The sequence below is a fragment of the Antrostomus carolinensis genome, unplaced genomic scaffold, assembly GCF_000700745.2.
Source record: "Antrostomus carolinensis isolate BGI_N321 unplaced genomic scaffold, ASM70074v2 scaffold32791, whole genome shotgun sequence".
NCBI lineage: Eukaryota > Metazoa > Chordata > Aves > Caprimulgiformes > Caprimulgidae > Antrostomus > Antrostomus carolinensis.
Window position 1 is genome coordinate 2,088 of NW_010295404.1, and position 525 is coordinate 2,612.

A 525-nucleotide genomic window follows, 5' to 3' on the forward strand; every position below is an offset into this window, starting at 1 on the left:
AGGGTGGCTGTTGCATGGTGGCATTGGTGCCCCATCCTGTCTGCCTTGGGGGAGAGATGAGATTTGCAGTTCCCTGCCCTGTTCTGAGGGCTAGACCATGCCAGCACCCTGCATTGCCCTGTGGGGTGGGAGGCTCTGAGCGGCTGGCACCAGGAGCAGAGGGTGCTGGCAGCTCCCACGAATGGCACAGGTGGGAAGAAGCAGCAGCTTTAGAAAAGGCAGAGAGCAGCAGGGAGCCTGGTGAGGGTCAGTGCTTGCGGGGGGTAACACCAGAGCGCCCCTGGGCTTCCAAGGCTCAGTGTCCCCATGGTGTCCAGCATTTGGCTGAGAAATGAGCATTGCAGAGCTGCTGGCCACGACCTCCTGGCTCTGCAGCCTCAATTGTCTCCATGCCATGGAGAAGGGCACCGGGCTTCCAGCTGCCCACTCCTGCCAACATTGCCAATCACATGAACTGTCAGGACCTGGCTGCTTCCCTGTGCAGTCAGGATGGGGACAAAGGAGGTGGACAGGCTAAGGGGGCTT

General features: G+C 60.4%; 1 protein-coding gene across 1 annotated transcript in view; it reads left to right on the forward strand.

Annotated features, from left to right (window-relative positions):
- LOC104532711 (syntaxin-1A) overlaps positions 1-525 on the forward strand; it is a gene marked incomplete at its 5' end in the record, with an annotated part of 3,001 nt that overhangs the window by 1,057 nt on the left and 1,419 nt on the right. The window lies entirely within an intron of this gene.